We start from the raw sequence: 12,980 nt of genomic DNA, 5'->3' as shown, positions 1-12,980 counted from the left end.
CTCGCTGGCTGTCTTGTTTCAGTCCAAAAAAATACTTGCATGGAATATTTATACCTGAGTGGATTTTTTTATCGTCGAGAAGACTAAAACCTGAAAATTAGTCAACACAGTGACACAACACAAACAAATAATAACCCATGCGCTGAGCCAGGTACAAGAGCAAAATTATACACAAATTATAAATAAAGAAACAAAACAATACAAAATTGATTATGCCTTGGATGGGAAGCCAACAAGAAAATCTCCATGTTTAGTTCCAAAAAAAACTTTACCCATCACGCTGAATCTTCAGACATATGCAAGGAGCATTAAATGCAGTTAAAAAAATAACTAATTACATAATTTAATTGTAAATGATGAGATAAATCTTTTAAGTCTAATTAATCTATAATTGAATATTAATTATCAAATAACAACGAAAATGCTACAATACCAAAATTCAAAAAAATTCGCGAACTAAACAAGCCACTATGTTAGCTATCCGGGTTGACCCCTTCCCTCCCTGTTGGTGTCGCGCGCGCCCACACAAAAAACTGCTCTGCAATCTTCAGCCTTGGAAACTAAGAGATGATTGATGTACAAAAAAACTGCTCTGCAATCTTCAGCCTTGGAAACTAAGAGATGATTGATGTACAAAAAATTGCTATTTAGTACCAAAGAATCACGTGAAAATTTACAAGTTTAAATGTATAAAAGCCTTTCAATGGTATCAAAATTTTCATATGAAAGCTTTTCACAAAAACAAATTATCACATACACATGATGTCATGTTTTGTATCTGCAGGGGATTTAAGACAATCGGTCTATCACATGTAGAGGTTGTTTGCTTGGAAGCGGTGACACAAATCTGAGTAGAAACTACAGCATGGTGTGACTTTAGTAGAGCAGTGATGTGATTCCAATCCAGCAGATAATGAAAGAGTGTCTGATGCCAAGAGGGCCAAATTACAAGAGGTTGATGAGCATGGAGAAAGGAGTATCATGAAGAAGTGCAGCTAGAATACAGAAACATTTCAAAAAGGCCTTCACGATCAAAAGATAGAAGAGGCCGGAGAGTGGTAGGGCTAAGAGATGAAGAAAGCGAATAGTGAGTGATCGACTTGGTGAGCGCAATGATAATAAGTGTAAGGGAATAAGGGTGCAGCAAGGACAAGATATTGTGCAGTCATTTTGAAGTCGAGACGTGATTCTTATTTGATCGGTAGGTTGAGTATCACTTGACATAACCCAACTTTACTATTGTTGTCAGAAGCGTTTCCTGAAGGGCAAGCATAGCCAGGGAATGTTGAGAGAGTTGGGATAGGAAATTACCATATACCTCTAGAATATTTGAGGAATATAATTGTTGAGGGGCAAATAATATCATATAGCTCAGATACAAAAAAAATATTTAGGGAGGCAAGACATCCCCTTCCTTTCTCTCTCTTCCGGTCACCCTCTCTTTCCCTTTGTTTTTCTCTTTGTTCTTCCCCCTTCTCCACTCTTCTCTAGGTTTAACAATTCCTCCATGGATCTTAAGTGTTAGAACTGAATTTGTATGGGAAAGGAGGCCCAATCCTCCTTGTACCCTCCGGACGTCTCGATGTGTTTTGGTTCTCTTAATTTTTGTTGGATCTTATTGGTTCCTCTTCTTGCTTTTGTCTCTGTCAGTGCAAGTCGCAGGTGAACCAGGCAGCGGCGAGTGCTGCTTCCAGCGCCGTTGGGCAGCGGCCTGGGCGAGGCGCTTGGGAGCAGGCGGCGGCTGCTGGTCGTCCACCGTGCGCGCGCCGCAACCCAAACTGGTGGGGTCGCGACGACCCTCAGCGCTGCAAGTAGGCAGCATCCATGCGCAGGGAAGCAGCAGGGGAATCATCCAGCAGCTGTGTGGATCCAGGGCGTGCGTGCACGCATGGCAGGAAGCAGGAGCACTAGTGCACGCCGCAAGAGCAGCAGGCAGTGCCGGCGGCGGCGACAGCGCTGGGGAGGCAGCGCCTGCTCTTGGCCAAGCCAGCCACGATCCTCTGCAGGCCAAGCGGGGCAGACCACGGCAGCAGGCCTGGCAAGCAACTCGCAGCAGAAAACCAGCAAACAGGTGACAGGCAAGCCGCACACATAAAGTGTTCGGACAAATTACTATCAAGCTTTTTCTTGTGCTCGTGTGGTGCTGCGTTGATTTGTTTTGCAGGGCTTTGAAACTCGCGTGCGTGTGTGGGAAGTCCGTACCGAGACACCATTGATTTGTTGCTGTTTTCGTTGATGCCCACCAAGTGTTCCAGGAAATGCGGTACCCGGGTTTTCCCCGCCAAGGTGAACATTTTTGCTAGCAACTTGTGTATTGCTTGTTTGCGGCTCTGTGTGCGTTGTGCAGGTGCAGGTGTGAAAGAAATTTGCAGGTCGAGTAAGCAGGAGCACGCCTGCACATCTCAGGGGAGTACCCGGCCCTTTACTTGCATTTTATTTTCAGCACTTGGTAATTATTTCATGCACTCCGTTTTAGACTAGATGATTAGCTTTTGGTGCTGATAATGATGCTGAAGTAATTCACATGCTCAGTGAAGTACTTGTTCTAGCTAATCGTTGTTCGGCTTTACATGCTTGATCAAGAGGTCTCTTTGTAGCTTTTAATTCTAATCATTTTAGTGAGTCTTCTGGACAAGCTTTGTTTTTGCTTGATTCGAGCTTTGCTATTCTTTGTATAATCTTTGTTTGCTCAGTCAAGTGAATTCTTTGTTAGTAGCTTTTGTCGAGTCGATCACGTTGCTTTTTTTATCCATTTTGCATCGAGCTTATGCCCTTTTGTTTAATCTGTGCTTTCGCTCTGTGTTGAGCCTTGCTCGAGTAAATTGGCTTTTACTTGATTCCACTTTGCGTTGAGTTTTTTCTAACAGTTCCTAGGGTGAACTCGTCGCGTGTTGTCTAGTGCCACATTGGGGGTTAGAAGAGAGGCGGGTCGGGATTGAATTCGGGACATAGGCCTTGTTCTTTTGGAGAATTTTAAAGGCTCCCATTCAACCCCCCCCCCCCCCCCCCCCCAAACCTCTCCCCTCTAGTTGTCTGTCCAGTCCTTCATAGTTGAACCATCCCTTATAAATACCCGTAACGGTAATTGATGGGATGGCTAATCCAAGGCTAATAGAATATTGATTTCTACACCGAAGGTGTCTGTGTGGTTTTCTCTGGTGCCTTTGGTATTTTCGAGTGACTGTTGTGGTACTACTTCGCTCCATAGAGTACTTTCCACCAACATAAGACATCCGATTGAGCGCATCAGCGAGGTCCGTTGTGACTAAAAGCTCGCCGAGCGCATCCTACAAAGAGATATTCCTGATTTCCCGTCCCGGTGAGCATCATGAAGCAGTAGCTTTAGCACCTGCTTATTAGTTGGATATCAAAATGTGAGCATAGCATAATATGCTAATATTTTTTTATTAAAATCTTAGCAAGTTTAGAATAGCACTCGATTAGATGAGTTATTTTTTTATCTTCAACTAAATAAGTGCCAAAATTTATAAGCTTGCCTACATCTTAATAGGATATATTCGAAAGCGAATTAATCAGATTGTCGTTGTGCTCAAGATCGCGACCGCTACCGTCGGCCCAGTCTGTCGGGAACACTGATCACGAAAAGGCCAACAGCCCAAACATCTCGTGCTGTATGTGGTGCAGAATATTTTTGTACAAGTATTATGTTGGCTGAAATACTACTTCTATCCCAAAATATAAGTATTTTCAGATTTGGTCAAAAATCAAATTTATGCAAATTTGATCATCAATATCCTTATGAATAAATTATTTTAAATATAAATGATTATATATTCTGATAATTGCTTTCATAACGAATCTAGTTTTTTTTTATCTTATATATCTTTATAAATTATTTACTATTTATAGTCAAAGTTGAATAAATCTAGAAATGCTTATATTATGGAATGGAGGGAGTATAACGTAGGGAAAAAAAGAAGAATTTCTATTCATCGGGCGCATGAGCTGGTGTTGATGCATTGCCGAAGTCCCTTGCCGCATGTGACGTGTCTCGGTTTGTGTGCAATGCATGTACTCAAATTTTTTTTAAAAAAATCTCTATTTCATAAATTGATGGTCTAAATCAAATTCTGATTACACTGCAGTGATCCTTATGTTTAGATTTTCAAAACTAGATTACACTTGCCTACGCTTGAAAAATATTGTTTTGAAATAGATTGTTTGTTCTAGAAGGTCATGGAAGGTCAGATGGTTTTGAAATACTTCTGCATCCATGAACTCCCTCCTTGGAAAGTAAACTTCTTTAAGAATTCTTGCACTTAAAAGAACTCCCGGAGGTGGATGGGAAATTTTTTGAGAAGTTAAGATGGATGGGAATTGCGGACCTCTTCTGTGCGACGAAAAGTCCGCTTTCTTGCTCGCAAAAGCCCATGAAACGGGAAAAAAATAGTCGCCTTCAAGAGTAGGCCTGTCTATGTTGGGCTGCTATTGCCCATTCTGATTTATGGCCTTTGGCCCAATCACATCATGACGTGTGGTCGGGCGCATGTGGCCCAATCACTTCAACGTCTAAGTTTATGGGCCTAAATAAATTGAAAATATAGTATGTCTCAATTGTGTTTGAAAAACTATGCCCACTTGCTCTCTCTCTCTCTCTCTCAAACTCAAACAAAAAGTAGTTCTACGCAATTTTGAGCCTTCGAAACTAAGTCCATATTTGTTTGAGTTTCTGAATATTTTTGGATTATTAACTTTTAGGATCGTCAAAAGTTAAATACTCTTAAAACTAGAAGCACCCTGCCATGACCTTTTGAGCTTCTAGCTTTTGGAAGCATCCGACTTCTGGACATTACAAACAGGGCTGAGAGATGAAGATCGCCTGCTGCTACCCGGGGCTCTGTGCACGCGTGAAATCTCACGTGGAAGTACAACTCACGTGAAAATGCACAATGTTTAAAAATATGAGAGCCATTCAATGTTCTTAAAACTTATCATATGGCCTTTTAGAAAACATTATCACATAGACAGGAGGTCATTTTACATACCTGCGCAGAATTATTTTAAGATAGTCAATCATTCTCATGTAATAGTCTGTCCTGTTGCACAAACGCACCAATTTTTTTTATAAAAAAAACACTAGCGCACGGGTCTGATCTTAAACCGTCCCTAACGATGCCTTTCCTCTACAGCCGAGCAAAAACTTTGCGAGAATTTTAGACCTTATTTGTTTTCAAGAGTTTTTTTTAAGTTCCTGTCACATCAAAAAGAATCTTACTATTTTGAAGTATCAAATAAAATTTATTTATAATTTTTTTGACAGCTAAGTGCTAATTCGCGAGACGAATCCAATGAGTCTAATTAATCCATAATTTGCTGCAGTGATGCTACAGTAATCATCCGCTAATTATAGATTAATATACCTCATTAGATTTATTTTGCAGTTTAGCCCTAAAGTTCTTCCGTTAGTTTTATAATTAATCTTTATTTAATACTTCTAAATACTAAGATTCTCTTTGATGTGATATAGACTAAATTTTAACCCCTGGAACCAAACAACCCCTCTTCTGCACCTGATTATTCTGAGTCTAACTAACTTGGAAAAAGTCTACATCACCCCCTCACCTATGGAAGGTGGACTACATAACCCCCCAAACTATGAAACGGTCTACATCACCCCTTGAACTTTCCAAAACCAGTCAAATTACCCCCCTAAAGCAGTTTTGAAAAATTATAGTAAATCACAAAAAATATAAAATGGGAAATCCAATTGTGTTAGACTCCAAATGAGTAGATCTACACAATGAACGTATAATATGGTATGTTTTAATATATTTTTTGCTGTAGCTTTAGATTTATACTTTTCTTTATAGCTGTAAAAAAATGTACTAAAGCATACCATATTATATGTTCACAATGTAGATCTACTCATTTGGAGTCCAACACAATTGAATTTTTTATTTTATGATTTTTCTGTGATTTACTATGATTTTTCAAAACTGCTTTAGGGGTAATTTGACCGGTTTTAAAAAGTTCAGGGAGTGATATAGACCGTTTTATAGGTTGTGGGTTATGTATTGCACCCCCATAAGTTGGGAGGTGATATAGACTTTTTCCAACTAACTTTCCATTTTCATGTGATGCAAAGACCGGGACAATATTATTCCACAGAATCCAGATGCAGTGCAGCCCTGACGATGTCATAGCATAAACTGGCGTGTGAAACACAAGAAAATGCACCGCAACAATGTGTTGCCGTCTTGCAAAGCTGGCGAAGAAAACAAATCAAAATAGACAAAAGACGTAAAAATCGAAGCGATGACACTTCCAAAAAAAACTCACCAGATTTCCGCATTTCTCATGTGCGCGAATTTCTTTCTCAGGGCATGTCGGGTTGCGGGCAGATCCGATGCAAGAATGGCCCCCATCCTCTGATCCTCATCCAGCTCCTGAAGCTCTGATCCTCTGATCGGAGGAAACGAACAAAACGTCCTGCTCCCTCGTGAATTACTTACCTGTCGAGGTACCGTACTGGCTCAATCCCAGTTCCCAAACTCCTATATGTGAATGATCCCAATTCTCCAACTTGTCGAACCCCCCAATTTTATATGCCAAGTGGTAGACTTCAGAACGAAGTCCCAATCATTTTCACTTCACCTCAACTGCCTCATCCTGCAGGTCCAGATTGTAGTCCGTCGAGAGCATTGACCACGGGATAATTAATTCAGTTCGTGTTTGTAATTGAGAGAAAACGAGTTAGATATTTGGATTGAGGCTGTCGTCAATCCATCCTCAGAACTCACGTAATCCTTGTGCGGATCCAGCTCTTGAAGCCGAAGTGGCTGTTCAGCAAAGCAGTCAGGTACACTAGCACTCTTCATACTGATCAGGGTCACCAAATCTGCTCCAAAAAAATCTGCCCGCAACCCACATGCATAAATTTCGTCAAATCGAGCCTTAATTCGTTCTCTGCCTTATACGCTCAATCTTCCTGATCGGCTTCGCCTTCCAGCTCCCCGCAAGAAACCGCTCGAGTCGAGCAAAACACCGAAAGCAACCGGTGATCTCATCCCCTGTTCCGGACAGGAACGCATTGGCGAGCTCCTGTACGGTGACAAGAGGATCAGCTCAGCATGGTGTCACGGCCCCAGCCGCTCGCACAACCAGCGGCGGCGGCGCGTGCGCATCGCGCAGCAAAAACTGCCCAAGGAGTGACGCGATTTCCCGGGGGGTTTTCTTCGGCAACTTGCACGGTCTGACTCTCGCCTCGTTCGCGCTGCAGGCCCAGTTGGCAGTTTACAAAACGGAGCTCGGTCAGGTCGCCACTGGTACAGTTGCGTCGTTGCGGCTGAATGGCTGATGCTGATGACCAGCTTAAACTTATAGTATCCGGCAGGCCGTGCAGCTGCGATCAGGGATCCTGATCCTTTCAGCACCTCGAGTCCTTGAGTTTTCAGAGAACTAGCAATCAGTACCCCGCTCGCATCACGAGCATGTGACAGACTTGAGTGGTCAGAGATCATTGTTGCTGTTCGGTTTTCAACCGGAGAGGTGACAAAGATTGGCGAAAGGTGTTATTCAGAAACCTTGTTATTTGTCACAGAAGAGAAAGAGCCACTGTTCTCTGAAAACAAAAGTTCACTTGGAAGAAGTTCGGAAATGAACAACTATGTTTTCAGAGCCACTATTGCATCCGTGGCCATTATTTTCCGTCTCTCCAAATTCATAGTATTCTCGATATCAAAATGCTTAGCCGAGTTTTCGCGAGCTGAAGAAACCATGTGAATAGCTCGTTCAAGAACAGTTGCTAGGACGGTAGGTACGTGGGACTGAGGACGAGTTTACGGAAGCATGATTTGTGCATTAGCATCATCACCCGTTCGACTTTTGCCAGTCTGTTCCGCGACTCCTCGCAGGTCACCATCTACGTGCCAAGACGTGCAAAACTAAGGGACAGTAGCGTAACTTGTTCATCTTACCGAGCTAGAAGCCTCTATTAATTGCTGACGCATGTTGGGTAAGTGACAGATGAAGTTGTTGCAAGGAAAAAAAAACGAAACGAAACGAAATCATGTGTCTGCTCTTACGTATTACTGACTTCAAGAAGATGGATGCAAGAACGCTGTGCACCTGATGACCCGATTGGAGGTGTTCGTGGAATAACCTTGTGGTTTTTCTAGTAGAAATCAAGTCATCATGTACACGTCAGAAGTTGGGAATGAAAAAAAATACATGTAAACGTCAGCGGAAGTAGTTGGTACAAATATCTGTATATATCTATTCACCGCGTTCGGCAGGCTGGAGCTGGAGTGGTGTGAGAGAAAAACACTATTACCTGGCTGGTGGCTGGAGCCTGGAGCTGGAGTGGTGTGAGAAGGAATTACTGTAGGGCTGGAGGCCTACCCACCAGCCGAACACGGTGAATGTCAGTCAAGCAAGGCATCCAGCTGGTCGGTCGACATTGAGACATAAGATGCTGAGAGCCTGAAACCAACAATTCAACAATGTGCAGAGAATCACGTTCGCGAAAACAATGTGCAGAGAAAGAAAGAAAGAAAGAATCAATCAAACCCGGGACTGATCCCATAACGGATTGATTCGGAACGGGGTCGGCAAATTTAAGTATGGATTGTTGCTTCATCCAGATCTTCAGAAAATAGCTCATGGGATTTGGGTTGTTCCAGTTAGGATCATCCAGATTGATTTTGTGGGTCGAATAATTTATATTTCAAAAGGTTTCAGTCAACTCTCTCACAAAAAGAGATTAGTAGAAGGAGATGGATGAAGCCTTGGTCAACTTATTATCATCCTAGCAGCTACAAGGCTGCGTACAATGCATACACACATGATGCGCTCAGTCGTTAACAAGAGTTTGTTGAAGGTGAGGTGAAGGATCTTCTAGCTCCGAGTGTATCGATGCATGCGTGTTTCAGGGACTAGGCATAGGCTGATATGCAGATTTTCGTCATTTGACTAAGTTTTAAGAATCGTTTTGGTTTTGTTTTACAAAAAAATACCAAAGGATCCATTTTATTCGTCACATCTCTCTGGTACAGACTGTACAGTTGAGTGAATTGAACAAGTTACAGTTCAGTGAACAGTCAAACTGTTTGCTACGATGGACGAACGCATGATGCAACCCAGATCGTCCGTGTAATCCTTTTCAAGCTGATAACCCGCTGACGCCGGCGTCGCTCCAAGCCTCCAACCACTCGTGAAAGTCTGCGGCCCTTTCGCTTTTTAATTCGTCGACGGAACGCACGCGAAGACAGAGATGGGTCGCCACGTACGCCGCCGGCCACCCGGTCCGGAGATATTTCCGGCGTCCGCCGGCCGGCCCGACAGCGACGCCCGGCTACACGTAGGATTTTATCGGCGGGCGAGGGCGGCACGGGGTCAGTCTCGGGGGCGGATGCCGCCGCTGCTCCGGGAAGGTCTCGCCGCGCACGGAACACCCGAGATCTGGGCCTTGGATGTATCCGCCGCACGTGGTGTCGAGAGAAGGACGAGGAGGTTGATCGGTGATCCGTGACGGACGGACTCCGCTTCCTCGGGCGGCCGGCCAGATGGGACGGCCAAGGGGGTGGTGGCTCGCGGATGAGAGATTCCTCGGATCTTGTTCTTGTTCGTTCGGAGAAGGTGACGGGACCAGAAGCTGTGGATTGCAGACGACACACGGCCGTGCCCAAGCGCGGGGTCCCGGGAGCTGCAGGCGTGAGGAACTGTAACTGATGGGCACTACACCTGACAGCAACATCACCAGGCACGTGACGTGCGCGCCGTAGGATCGGTTGCCGTCTCGCTCCGGCAGCAGCCACATCATGTGGGACATCTCGCAGGCGAGAGCCGGCGGCGGGCGGCGGCAGCGTTCCGCGCCACCCACACGGCCACCAGCCACCTCAGGGGAGGAGGGGACGCGTCCCCGCCGTGCGCGCCCCGAACTCCCGCGCGCGCTCGACACCGACGGCGACAGGGCCGCGTCAGGATGGCCGGCGCGACCTTGAACGTTTCCCCGCCGAGCCTGTGCCTGTCCCGCTTTGCTTCACCTGGACGGCGTGGAAAACCTGGGCCTCGCGGGGGCACGGGCACGGACGCGCGCGCGCGCGCGCGCGGACAAAACCGAGGAGGCCCCGCCACCTGAAAAGCGCCCGCTCCACGTGCGGCGCGCCCGTCCATCCATCCGCCATCCGGCCCGGTTCGACGCGATCCACGATTCCGCCGCCCTCGCGTCGCCTTGAAAAGGATCCGAAACGCGTGGAGGTGGCAGGTTGGGGAGGGGATCCGATCTCGCGCCGCGGCTGTTGGCAGCCTTCGTCCCGATCACGCGTCGTGGAGTACGACGACGCTGCGGCGTCGGCGGTCGGTCGGCGCGGGTGCGTGGCGTGGCGAGTGGCGAGGCTACGAATGACCGGGCCGGGTGTTGCGAGCCGGAGACACCCGCGGCCGCGGCGCCGGCGGGGTCGGGGCCGAGCCAAGTAGCCGAACACGTGGTGCGCCTCCCGGCCTCAAGGCCGGTGCGCGGGCCGCCGCGGTCGGCCACGTATCGGGGCGGTGGAAGCGACGGGCGAGCCGAAGCGGGCGCACACGTACTAGTACTAGGCTTGGAGGAGCGTTTGGAGTTGACTCGGCGCCGCGGCGGTGTCGCGGGGTTGCCCTGCCCCACCCCCACGCGCCGGGACGGGCGTGCCGGGGCCGCGACGGCGGCGGCGGGTCGGAGTGGCTTGGTGGGTAGGCGGGTCCGTTGGTCCGTTCGTGCCACCTGCGTGCGCTCGGTGGTTGCGTTCGCGCTCCGGGGCGTGCGCGGGGCCGCGGGGGGGATGGGGCGGACAAAGGATCACGGAGCGACGCAACAGCGAGCGGCGGACGCGTTCGCTCGAGTCGCTGTCAGCTGATCGCCTGGCGTGTATGGTCAGCGGGCCACTCCATTTCTCAGGGCTTCTAACTTTTTCTTTTCCGTTAGCGAAGGGGGATCAGCCAAACCACGTCTTATAGTCCGAGGCTTGTTCTAGAACCCATCTACGTAGTAACTTCTAAGAAACTCATCATTAATTCATCATCGTCATCATCATGCTTGATTTCAGCGTCTGTAATTTGTTCTTCAGACAGGCGCCCCTGCTCCGTCTGGACGGCTGCAGAGGTTCTAACCGTGCAGAAATAAGAGTGTTTAATTGGTAAAAAAGATTAGATTTTGATATTGTAGTATATTTCATTGTTACTTAACAAATAATGTCTAATCATGCACTAATTATGCTTAAAAATTTTATCTCGTGCTAATTAGTTAGACTGTGTAATTAGTTATTTTTTCAACTGTATTTAATGCTCCATGCATATGTCCGAAAATTCGATGTAACAGGTAGTATAAGAAACTTTTTGGAAACTAAAAAAGGCCTTTAGCGGATACTGGCGAGGACGTGAATAAGACTTGACAGCGAGTTCTAGTTCTACCTGGTGATGATCGTACTACCATGGCTGTATGCAAGTGATTCCATTCGCCCTATTAAATTCCTTCCAGATCTTTCGCCTCGTGGGTTATTTTCAAATCGAGTGCGTGCGCGCGTCCACCGTTAGAAATTCCACACAGGAACCACTTATCCCCAACCCCAAGCAAAACTGGACCAATAAAACCTGTGAAACTTCGATAAGATGATGACGTGGCGTCATGCATCTTTTTTCTTCTCCCTCCTTCACATTGATGCTTAAAGAAAACCGCATGCCCTGCTCAGAGTCAGAATATTGATTTCCCAACGGCCAAGTTCCACTCCGTACAGAATTAACCTCTTCCGGGCGGGAAGCGTGAGAGAAGAGCCTGGAATTGGAGGCCGGGAATCGGCTAGAGTAAAACGTTCTCCGGCCACCTGGCGCGTCCCAGGCTTCAGAGCCTCGAGCTGCGAATCATTTCCGATTAACCAGCAATCACAGCTGCTGAGTTGTTCAGCGGAGAGACCCGCCGTGGCAGACCGGCGCCGTTTCTTTCCTCACCCCGGCACGAAAAAACACCTGTGGCTTCCGTTCCCTTTCCTGCCATTTTCGTGGAGGAAGTTTCCGGTGCTTGATGATGATGCTACGAACATCTTGGAAAATATTTTTTTTTAAAAAAACATCTTGGAAAATCGGTTTGTGTTCAGCACTTCCATGGAGAAATACAGCATGGCTCCCTGCCTCCCTTATATTTAAAAAAAGAAGCATGGCTGCTGCATGGGCGCCTTGCATGCCAAACTGTTGGATGTGTTTCCCTCAATTCCCCATCACCGAGCTGTCTGCGCGGCAGCGGACAGAATATTACCCTTCCCCCCAATTCTATAACGGACGAGAGATCTCGCGTGTAGGGTGGTTCAGATACCGGCATATTGCGGTGTCTGTGCCTAGCTCGTGGTCCATTAGAAAAAAAAAATGGCGCTCTTACTCTTGAAAAAGAAAAGAAAGGAAAATAAATGGCTCTAGCCTGCGGCAAGGATAGGGTAACTGGTGGCTTTGCCTTCCCTTTCCCTCGGACAGGGACAGTCGGACGGACAGAAAAAGATCTCAACAGCAGAAAAGAAGAAGAAAACCGTTTGCCCAGCGGGGGCGCAGGGATATGCGGCACGTGAGCGTCGCGACGTGACTTTCCGCCGGCGATTCCTGCGTTGGAGAGCACACGGAGAGAGAACGCGAGAGCGAGAGCGAGAGCAGGAGATTATGCAGGAACCACATTCCGTGGGGGGGCCCCCTCTCCAAGTTGGCACTAGGATTAGGTTAGGAGGCGCACGAACTAGTAGCCTCTAATCGGCTGGCCCGCCCTCTGATTTTTAGTACTAGTACTACTAGCTTGTGTTCTTTAGCGTTTTGGACCAGTAACCCATCATCGGAGAAGCGACGACGCATGGTTGAGGTTGCTTGCAAAACTGTTCTGACGTTAACGCTCAGCCCCATAGCGATTACGTCCCGGCTAATCAGCGGCGGCGCCCAATGCAAGTTTCGTCGCGCCCCAGCCCCAAGCTGCCTACTCCCCTATTTAACTTGGCCTTCCGCACAACTTGCAAGGC

At 47.0% G+C, this 12,980-nt stretch overlaps 1 long non-coding RNA gene across 1 annotated transcript; it reads left to right on the top strand.

The window, feature by feature from the left end:
• The first annotated feature begins 1,297 nt into the window (after positions 1 to 1,297).
• LOC120680119 lies at positions 1,298 to 7,631 on the top strand. Its single transcript, XR_005677482.1, has 3 exons — positions 1,298 to 6,261; positions 6,342 to 6,481; positions 6,637 to 7,631. It is a non-coding gene; the product is annotated as an uncharacterized LOC120680119 (long non-coding RNA).
• Positions 7,632 to 12,980: the final 5,349 nt, after the last annotated feature.

Source organism: Panicum virgatum, chromosome 2K (genome assembly GCF_016808335.1).
Source record: "Panicum virgatum strain AP13 chromosome 2K, P.virgatum_v5, whole genome shotgun sequence".
Lineage (NCBI taxonomy): Eukaryota > Viridiplantae > Streptophyta > Magnoliopsida > Poales > Poaceae > Panicum > Panicum virgatum.
Note: the sequence above shows the minus strand (reverse complement) of the source record. Positions and strands in the feature narration are given on the sequence as shown.